The sequence below is a fragment of the Furipterus horrens genome, unplaced genomic scaffold (assembly GCF_987537825.1).
Source record: "Furipterus horrens unplaced genomic scaffold, mFurHor1.1.pri manual_scaffold_13, whole genome shotgun sequence".
In the NCBI taxonomy this organism is placed as follows: Eukaryota; Metazoa; Chordata; class Mammalia; order Chiroptera; family Furipteridae; genus Furipterus; species Furipterus horrens.
Genome location: NW_028327183.1, coordinates 20,019,677 through 20,030,356, shown reverse-complemented (window position 1 = coordinate 20,030,356; position 10,680 = coordinate 20,019,677). Strand labels below are relative to the sequence as shown.

Genomic DNA, 10,680 nt, shown 5'->3' with positions numbered 1-10,680 from the left:
CAGGATGCTCAAAAAACTCACTGAGTACAGCAAAAACATAGGGGAAGAAATGAAGATTACACTAAGTGAAATAAAGAAAAATTAACAAGGAACCAAAAGTGGAGAGGATGAAGCTGAGAATCAAATCAATGATTTGGAACACAAAGAAGGAAAAAAGTATTCAATCAGAACAGCAGAAAGAAAGAAGAATTAAAAAAAAAAAGATAGGCTTAGGAAACTCTGTGACAACTTTAAATGTACCAACATCCAAATCATAGGGGTGCCAGAAGGAGAAGAGGAAGAGCAAGAAATTAAAAACTTATTTGAAAAAATAATGAAAGAGAACTTTCCTAATTTGGCAAGAAAAATAGACATACAAGTCCAGGAAGCACAGAGAGTTCCAAACAAGCTAGACCCAAAGAGGACCACACCAAGACACATCATAATTAAAATGCCAAAGGTTAAAGATAAAGAGAGAATTTTAAAAGCAGCAAGAGAAAAGAAGAGAGTTACCTACAAAGGAGTTCCCATAAAGCTGTCAGCTGATTTCTCAAAAGAAACTTTGCAGGCGAGAAGGGATTGGCAAGAAGTATTCAAAGTGGTGAAAAGCAAGGACCTGCAACCTAGATTACTCTATCCAGCAACGTTATCATTTAGAATGGAAGGGCAGATAAAGTGCTTCCCAAACAAGGTAAAGCTAGAGGAATTCATCATTACCAAGCCGTTATTACATGAAATGTTAAAGGGACTTATTTTAGAAAAAGAAGAAGGTCAAAGCTATGAACATTAAGAGCAACAAATTCACAACTATCGACAACTGAATCTTAAAAAAACAAACTAAGCAAACAAGCAGAACAGGAACAGAAATGTAGGTATGGAAATCATTTGTAGGGTTATCAGCTGGGAGGTGGAAGGGGGAGAATGAGGGAAAAAGTGCAGGGATTAAGAAGCATAATTGATAGGTACGAAATAGACAGAGGGAGCTTCCTGGTGCTTACCTCAGGTTGTGTTCATACACTGACTGAATAGAGAGAGGAGGCAGAGTAAGCTCACCCCATATACACCTCAGCCCAGGCCCTTTGCCTGGTCTGTATTGTGAATGGGGGAGATGGAGTAAAAAAAAAAAAAAAAAGGATGAGGATATCAAGAGTAGTATAGGAAATGGAGAAGCCAAAGAACTTATATGCACAACCCATGGACATGAACTAAGGGGGGGAATCTCTGGAGGGGAGGGGGTTACTGGGTGGATGGGGCAAAAGTGGAAAAAATTGGGACAACCCTAATAGCATGATCAATAAGATATATTTTTAAAAGAAAACAATTCCATTTAAAATAGTACCAAAGAAATAAAATACTCCAGAATAAACTTAACAAAACATGTGCTGAGCTTACATTTAAAAAACTACAAAATATTGTCAAAAGAAATTAAAGACCTAAAAAAATGGAAAAATATCCCAAGATGTTCTGAAAAAATATCAGAAGTCCTAATATTGTTCAGATAACAGTACTCCCTGTTATAGACTGCATGTTTGTGTCCCCCCACCCTTCAACTCATTTGTTGAGACCGTAACCCTCAATGTAATGGCAGTTGGAGATAAGATTAGATGAGGTTATGAGTGTTGGGCCCTGGTCTGATGGGATTAGTGTCCTTACAAGAAGAGACACCAAAAAGCTTGTTCTTGTTCTCTCCCTTCCCCGCCCCCCATACATATGAAGAAGTCATGTGAGCATACAGAGATTGTAGCTCCCTACAAACCAAGGGAAGAGGTTTCAGAATGAAGCCTATCTTGACAGCACCTTGAACTTGGACTTCCTAGCCTTCAGAACTATGAGAAATAAATTTATGGTTTTTAAGCCACACAACCTACAATATTTTGTTATGGCATCCTGAGCAGATACTACACTCCTCGAATTCATCTCCAAATTCACTGCACTCCCTACCAAAATTCCAGCTGACTTCTTGGAAGAAGTTGAGAAGTTGATCTTAAAATTCATCCGGAAATTCAGAGAACACGGGATAATGAAAACAATCTTGAAAAACGAACAAAGTTGGAAGACAAACACTTACTGATTTCAAACTGACTGCAGAGCTACATGAATCAAGATGGTGTGGTACTAGTATAAGGATAGACCTATAGATCAATGGAATACAATGAGCGTCCAGAAATAAACCATCACATTTTTGGTAAATTGATTTTTGACAAGGATGCCAAGACCACTCAGTGAGGGGAAGAACAATCTTTTCATCAAATGGTTTAGGAAATCATGCAACAACAACAAAAAAAATGAAGTTCAAGCACTACTTCATACCATATACAAAAGTTAACTCAAAATGAATCAAATACCTAAATTTGAAAGCAAAAATTATAAAATTCTTAGAAGAAAACAAAAGAGTATATCTTCATGACTTTGGATTAGGTCATTGTTTCTTATTTATGACATCAAATGCTCAAGCATCAAAAGAAAAATAGATAAATTGGACATTATGCCTTATGGGACACCACCAAGGAAGTGAAAAAACAACTCATTGAATAAGAGAAATTTTTTTCAAATCATATATCTGATAAAGGGCTTGTGTCCAGAATATATAAAAAACTCAATAATAAAAAGACAATAGCCCAATCTAAAAATGAGCAAAGAATCTGAACAGACGTTTCTCCAAAGACAATATACAAATGGCCAATAAGCAGGATGTATTTTTTTTTTCCCATATGAATAAGAACCTCTCCCAGCAACAAGTGAGGAATGGTAAGTAAGGTCTTTTTACTGATTTGTAAAGCCACCTCTATCATATACCAAGTTTTCTTCTAGGCATGGATTTGCTCCTGGGCTTTTCTGCTCCATTGGTCAATTTGTCTATCCTTGTGCTAATACTTTCTTAATTAGCCATCAGGGAAATGTAGAGCAAAACCACATTAAGATACCACTTCAAACCATTCAGAAGACTATAATTAAAAAACAAACGAAAAAACAGCTATTAACAGATGTTGGTGGGATGTAGAGAAACTATAACTCTCATACACTTCTGGGAACGAAAAATAATGCACCCACTTTGGAAAACTGCCTGCCAGTTCCTCAAAATGTTAAATATAGAATTACCATAATTCCACTCCTATGTATAGAATTGAAAACATATATTCATACAAAAACTTGTACATGAATGTTCATAGCAGTATTATTCATAATAGCCGAAAAGTCAAAATAGCTTAAAGGTCTATCAACTAATGAGTGGATAAATGCCTTCTGTTTCTATTTTGATGAGAGGATATGATTGGATGATAGAAATGGATATTGGTTGAGAGATGAATGGATAAAGAAAGTGTAGTGTACAGATACAATGGAATATTATACATCCTTAAAAAGAAAAAAGTTCTGACATGGATGAACCTTGAGGACATTAAGCTAAGTGAAATAGGCCAGTCATAAAAGGACAAATACTATATTGTTCCACTTTTGTGATATACTTAGACTAGTCAAAATCATAGGGACAGCAAGTATCATGGTGGTTTTCAGGGGCGGAGGGGAATGGGGAGTTTTTGTTTAATGAGTATAGAGTTTCAGCTTTGCAAACAAAACGAGTTACAAAGATGGAGGATGGTGATGGCTATACAAAAGTATGAATGTATTTAATACCACTGAAGTATACACTTTAAAATGGTTAAGATGGTAAATTTTATGTTATATCCATTATACCACAATAAAAAAATTGGAAACAAAGAGAAATGAATGTTGGATTTTGTCAAGTGTTTCCCCGCATTTATTGAGATGATCATATGGTTTCGCATGTTTAGCTTGTCAATAGGGCAATATTACTGACTGAGTTTTTAATGTTAAACCAAGCTTGAATTTCTGATAGACATCACTGGGTCATGTTGTGTTCATTTTGCTTAAGTTTTTTAAAGAACTTTTGCGGTGATATTGATGAGTGATTCTAGCCTATAGTTTTATTTTCTTGGGGTTCTTAAATCTACTTTGGGTATCAGAGTAATGTTGACCTCAAAGTATGAGTTGATGTATTGCCTCCACTTCAGTTTTTGGAAGTGTTTGCATGGTATTGCTATTGTTTCTTTCTTAACTGTTTAGTAGGTTAATCAGTAAAGTTAATGTTTGGTAGAATTAACTAGTGAAGCCTTCTGAGTCTAAATTTTTCATTAAGGGAAAATTTTAAACTATAAACTATAAATTCACTTTTTAAAATAGTTATAGGACATTTGGGTGATCTATTTCTTCTTGAATCTATTTCTTCTTATGTCTTTTAAGGAATGAGTCCATTTTATCTAACTTATTCAATTTATTAGAAAAAAATTGTATATACTAAAAATTTACTAACTTTTTAATAGCTGTAGAATTTGTATTGATTTCACCTCTCTTATTCCTGACATTGGTAACTTACGTTCTCCTTTTTTTAGCAGTCTAGCTGGAGATTTATTAACTTTAATGACTTTTCCAAAGAACTAGCTTTGGTTTCATTGATTTACTCTATCTTGAATGGAAGGCAAGTCTCCACATCACTCTGTTTTAACTCTCTGATTGATGCTTTTCACTCTCTGACTTCCTGTTTAGTTACTGATTTATTCAACAGCCTCGCCCCTCCCCACCCCAGAATATAAGCTCCTAAAGAGAGAGAACTTGCCTGTTTTCTTCATCACTGTATCCACATCCCCTAGAACATGCCAAGTTTCTCCAGAAGTTTTCATACACCTGGTGTTGAGTGATGAGCTGAGCATATGAGTATGTTTGTTAAGAGAAAAATCCTCCAGTGATTTGATATGTCTCTCTTTCCCTAGAGAAAGTCATTGGTATAATACCCACCATCTCTTTGGGAGAATGACTTAAAAACAAATACGACAGATATGAATGGGGGAAATTGGGGTGGATGTTTGAGCTGGACACTGAAATGCAGACAAAATATCAGCTCATGGAAAGACAATAGCTGCCATCCCCAAAGAGGGCACTACCACTAATGAGTAAAGCCTCAGGGCAAGAAAAATTGGGGTATTATTAAAGGTAATGCATCCAGTCTGTCTGCTCTTCTGATATGGGACAAGAATTGGAGATACAGTTGAAAGATGAATTGAGATCAATGGCAGAGGATATTGAATGCTGGAAGGAGGGAGGGTTATAGTCAGCAAGCTTTAGGAAAGATGTTGAATGTGGCAACAGTTAGTATGCAGGAAGTATTTAAATGGAATGAGACTCAGAGCAGAAAGGCTTTTAAAGAATTACGCTGATCCATAACAAGACAAATGCAAATGAAGACTACATAATTTCTTTCTTATCAGATGGGCAAGCATTCTAAAGTTTGGCTACACACTCTACTGACTTTCAGATATTACTGGGGAGAGTGCAGAGAGTCTCTGCCTCTGTGCAATGGGATTTGGCCCTACCTAACAAGACTACAAATGCATTTACCCCTTAACCCAGCAATTTCATTTTTATTAATTCACCCTGAGGACACTCATCATTATACGAAAATAATAGACATATGACTACTCATTCTGGAATATTTTGTAAATGCAAAATACCAGTGATAATCTGAACATACACATGCAAGAAGGAAACTGGTTTAATAAACTATGCCGTGGCCCCTCAGTGGAATGCTATGCAGCTGTAGAAGAGAATGAATTGATATAAAGTGATTTCTAAGCCATGTTATTAAGTAGAAAAAGAAAGCTGCATATATACAATAGAATATTATTCAGACATAAAAAGGGAAATCTTGCTGTTCGTGACAACATGGATGGACCTTGAAAGCTAAGTGAAATATATGGAGAAATACAAATACTGTCCAATATTATCTCACTTGTATGTAGAATCTTTAAAAAAAAAAAAAAAAAAAAAAAACAACTCATAGATAAAGATAATAGTTGGGTGGTTGCCAGAGGCAGGGCGTAGGAGGGTGGGTGAAATTGGCGAAAGTGGTCAAAAGGTACACATTTCTAGTCATAAGATTAATAAGTCCTGGGGACGTAATGCACAGCATGGTGACTATAGCTAACAGTACTGTATTGTATATTTGAAAGTTGCTAAGAGAGTAGGTCTTAAAAGTTTTGATACAATAAAATTATAATTATGCAGAGTGACTGATGTTAACTGAACTTATTGTGGTAATCATTTCGGTATATACACAGACATCAAATCACTATGTTGTACACCTAAAGCTAATACAATGGTATATGTCAGTTACATCTCAAAAAAAAAAAAAGTGTGTGGGGGGTTGAAGGGGGTGGGGGAAAAGCTAGAAGGACATATGCCAAACTGTGAATAGTAGCTACTTCTTGTCAGGAGGGTAGAATTGGAGGGATCAGTCCAGGGACATGATGGCTAAAAGAAAGCTTGGCTGACTGACTCTAAAAACTTCTATGTTATCTAAGTCCCTTCTTTAGGTTTTGGCATGTTTTTGAAGTATAATTTCCATATAGTAAAATTCACCCTGATTAAGTATACAGTTCTATGAGTTTTGACAAATACATACAGTCATGTTACCACCACCAAAATCAAGATATAGAATATTTCCATTGCCCCCCCCCCCAAAAAAAAAGTCCCTCATGCCCCTGGGTACTCAGTCCTCTCCCTCACCCACAGTCCTTAATCTGATTTTTGTCCCTTGCAGAATTTTTATACAGTAATAGCACATATGTGTGTCACTGGTGTAAATAAATGTTGATCTAAATAAGGTTATTTTTCCTAATCCCATTATCTACACATGCTTTTTTCAGAAAAATGAGCGTGAAATATAAATATGGAAATGAAAGGTAACTTCCAATAACATCTTGGTGCATATTCTTCCAAGGGTCTCAAATAGATAGTCAGCTGAACCAGGCAGCTCTACTACACTTCTCTAATGTTTGCTTCCTACTTTCCAGGTCGACGCACATACTTTACTTTGCCTTAGTCACTAGTTACCCCAGCACCCTTTATTGAGTGAAATAAGGTGAGGTTCCGTGGTCCAGGTGAGGGATGTGAGGATCTGTACCCAGATGGTGAATGTGGGGTGAAGATGAGAGACATCTCAGAGGTAGAATGGACACAATTCAGTGGCTGATTGGTTTAGGGAGTATGGGAGGAGAAATAAAAGGGGGTTCTGAGATGCCTCGTTAAGTGTTCAAAGTTTCGTGATGTCACTGCAGATATAGGAGCAGCTGGTTTTATGGGCAAGATAATGGGTTTGGTTTGGCATGTTGGCCAAGTAGGCAGCTCACATGTGGTCAGAAATACCTCTCTAGACTGGAGAGAGGGTCAGAGATGGAGCTACTGATTCAGAATTCAGTAACAAGACGTGGTTGTGGACCTGAAGGAAGTGGATACAGTCACCAAGGGCAAGAGTATGCAAAAGAATGAGACAGGGGCCACCTTATGAAATAATGCCACCTCAGAGGTAGTGGGAAAAAGAAAATATGCCAGTGAGGAGGAAAAAATAAGGTGCCATTAAAGGGGCTGGCAAAGAATTAGGAGAGTGAATGTCAGCGAAGGGACCAGAATCCACAAGGATGTTGCTGTGTTCAGCAGCCAAGAGTGAGAATGGAATGAGGGCTGCCATCATTAAGACACACTCACATTGTTGCGCTGGGGCCAACTCAGGTCCACAGAGTATAGAGGCCCCAACTCTCTCCAAGGCCCCAGCTTCCCTTGCTTCGCTTTCCATCTTTGACCTGGGGTGAGCATGGGAACATGGAGGGGGGTGATGAGGATGGTACTACCACCTGGTGCACAGGGTGGAAAACTCCAGCTTCACATATCGCCTGTGTCCCAGCAAGTGTGCAGCTGTCACAAAAGATCGGGTGGGGGCCCTGACCCCCAAGCAAATACCCTGGGATTGTTAGAGTAATTTATACCCATCCCAGCCTTCCCTTTTCTAAGTCACTTGAGAACTCACTGCCTGGGGGTCTTTTGTATTTAATTCCACTAAACTAACGTTTCTTAATGTATATATTCCCTCTGCTCCCTGCACTTAGCACCATAGCAGTTTAGACTTTTTTAAATGAGTTGCTTCACATATACTCTCCAGCTTCACACATTCTTTTTCCTTTGTAGGGGGTGACATGTGGATGATATCTTCTCTTTCCTTGTTGTTCTCGCTCAGGAGAGTGTGGGCACTTGGCCAACATGAAAGCAATGAAATGAAGGTCACCATTTGCACTGAAATTTGGTTTAGCACCAAGCACTGAGGAATTTCTCAATAACCCCAATCATTCATGCCTGTCCTATCTTCCTAGATGCACCTCACCCAGCAGATTTGTTTAGATGGTATTCCACTCACCTGCAAATAACTCAGGCCCAATGGCAGCAAGGCCAAATTATGGCTCAGAACCCCAAAGCAAGTTATTGTCCTTGGTGATAATTGGCCCTTTTGCCTTGATTGCTTTATCTGAAATGGCCAAGCACATGGACTTCTAGATTCAGTTGTGAACAGCTGGTCTCCACCAGACCTGGCACTGACAATTGGGTGATAAGCTGGCACTTTCTGTCCCTGAGGCCGGAACAGGTGAACCTGACTATAACCACAATATTTCACCACCAGCAACTCCTACTACACATTAGCTCAGGGCCAGGCAGCTCACGAGGTGCTCTCATGTGCTCTCATGTGGGTTATAGCCCTTGAGGTAGCCAGGCCAGGGTTTTCTTTACCCCTGTCTTACTTAGGAAAAGGCCAAATATTCATAGCAGCACTATTCACAGTTGTCAAAAGATGGAAACAACCTATAGATCTATCAGCTGATGAAGGAATAAAGGAAATGTGCTATATTCACAGTGGAATATTATTCAGCCTTCAAAAGGAATAAAATACTGATTCTTGCTACAACATGGAGGAATCTCAAAAATTATGCTAAATAAAATAAAGCAGACACAAAAGGTCACATGTTTTATGATTACATTTATATTAAATATTCAGCAGAGGCCAATCCATAGAGACAGAGAGCAGATTAATGGTTAGAGGTGTGGGTGAGCAGGGAATGGAGGGTGACTGCTGATGGGTATAAAGTTTTCTTCTGGTAGAGGTGATGGTTGAGCAACATTGTGAATGTACTAGATGCCACTGAATTGTATGTGTCAAAATGATTAAAATGATACATGTTATGTTAACAGAACAAAAACAAGCTCATAGATACAGACAACAGAATGGTGGTTACCAAAGGGGATGTGGGGGGGGGGTGCTAGTTGAGTAAAGTGATCAAATATATAGTAATGGAAGGAAACTATAGACTTTTGGTGGTAAACATGCAATAGAGTATACAGATATAGAGTTATAATGTTGTACACCTGAAATTTATATAATGTTACTAGCCATTTTAAAAAGAACTAGATGCTGGGGGACATTTATTCTTTTAAAATATTGAATGATATTCATATTTCTTGTTTAATAATTAAACCAAAAATTAGGGGTGGTGGTGAAGAAACTGGTGTTTGCTAGCTTAAGAAATGTGCTAACGTCACCAGGGTCAATGTTAGGACCCACAGTGGATTCAGGGCTTCTGACTCACAAACCAATGCTTCCACCTCTGGTAACCACAAATCTGATCTCTTTTTCTATGACTTTGGGCTCTTTTTTTTTTAGATTCCACATAAAAGTGAGATCAAGCAGCCAAAAAACAAACCAAAAACTACCATAAAAAAAAAGGTAATAAACCCAGGATTTATCCCACAATGAATGAGGTTCATATTCAATAACTGCTTCTGACAGTTTCTGAACAGGGTGATGACGTGCTAAATTGAACTTCAGTTCTTCAGTGGTGTTGATAATGGACTGAAAGAAGTGGAGCTCAAAGGAAGAGAGACCATTAGGCCATTGCACTAGTCTAGCCTTTCATACATGCCCCAGCCAGGGAACTGGCCCGCAACCCAGGCGTGTGCCCTGACTGGGAATCGAACCCATGATCTTTTGGTTTATGGGATGACATTCCAACCAACTTGGCCACACCAGTGGATTTTCATATATTTTTCATGGGGATGTAAAATAGTACAGCCACATAGAGGTTAACTTACATTTTCTTGTCAATAGGAACACTCGCATACCCTGTGGCCCAGCAACTGCATCCCTAGGTACATAGGCTATAGAAACTCTTACCCATATGGACAAGAATCCTTGTAACAGAAAAAATAAATAAAACGACTCATTCCTATCTATGGGGAAAGAAATTCATATAGTATAATATGATGCTGCAGTGAAAATTGATGAACTGCAGTGACCCTCAACAACATAGATGAATCTTAAAACACTATTGAGTAAAACATGCAATGCCACATAAAGCAAAATACAGTATCATGTGATTTTCATAAAAATCAGACAAGCTAATCAAAAGAACACATCGCAGAGGCATACACATAGATGTGATAAATACATTAAAAATAAAAGCAAGGGAAGGATAAGCCCAAAAGTCAGGACAGTGATTACCTCTTTGAAGGGGATGGAGTGATGGAAATTTTAGAGTATAGAAGTAGGTGTCCTATCTCTTGGTTGGGAGGCAAATTCATTGAGGTAATTATACTATTTTTGCTTTATAACTTTCATATACACTTTTGTTTGCACTAACAGTACTTTTGCCCTGTCCAGATAGCTCAGATGGTTAAAGTATCATCCCAATATGCCAATGCTGCAGGTTCAATCCACAGGGCACATACAAGAGTCAACCAATGAATGCATAAATAAGTGGAACAACAAATTGATCTCTCTCTCTCATCAATAAAAATATTTTTTAAGAT

At 38.0% G+C, this 10,680-nt stretch overlaps 1 non-coding gene across 1 annotated transcript; it reads left to right on the top strand.

Annotated features, from left to right (window-relative positions):
• The first annotated feature begins 960 nt into the window (after positions 1-960).
• Positions 961-1,091, top strand: LOC149994223 (small nucleolar RNA SNORA51). Its single transcript, XR_016507957.1, has one exon. It is a non-coding gene; the product is annotated as a small nucleolar RNA SNORA51 (small nucleolar RNA).
• The last annotated feature ends 9,589 nt before the right edge of the window (positions 1,092-10,680 follow it).